This window comes from Penaeus monodon, chromosome 23, assembly GCF_015228065.2.
Source record: "Penaeus monodon isolate SGIC_2016 chromosome 23, NSTDA_Pmon_1, whole genome shotgun sequence".
NCBI lineage: Eukaryota > Metazoa > Arthropoda > Malacostraca > Decapoda > Penaeidae > Penaeus > Penaeus monodon.
This window is the reverse complement of record NC_051408.1, coordinates 9,390,984-9,391,509: the sequence shown is the minus strand read 5'-3', so window position 1 is coordinate 9,391,509 and position 526 is coordinate 9,390,984.

Below are 526 nucleotides of genomic sequence, written 5' to 3'. Positions count from 1 at the left end.
CATTCAAAGTAAGGCAAAAAAAATGTTAAAGGACAGATAAGAGTATAAATACATATACAAATAACTATATAGGAATCATTCAATAAATAACAGCTTCCAAATAGGAAGATACGTCAAAATATGCATATGATTACGACATAGACAGAACACTTTACCAATAGCAAAGTGTAGCGTGACTGAAAATTGGTAAAATTAAAGATACCATTACATAATATTTTTATTACCTCTAAACCTGAACTTATCTTGACGTTTATCGCTTGTTTTGTCTTCTTGCTTTATTCTTGTGTTCTTTCGCCCTCTTTCTTTGCATCAGATTTGGCGATCGTACAGGTTCATAATTTCCAGAAAATTGCATTGTATTGCAGTTTACAATTTACCACAGTTTATTGAGTATATAAGATATAAAATATTAATTTTACGATTACTTTTAGTACAGTGCTGTTTTATATTTTAGAACAGACAAAGGATATACATCATGTAGAGCATTGTAAAATATTATAATAAGTAATATAAGGTTGTATTGTGA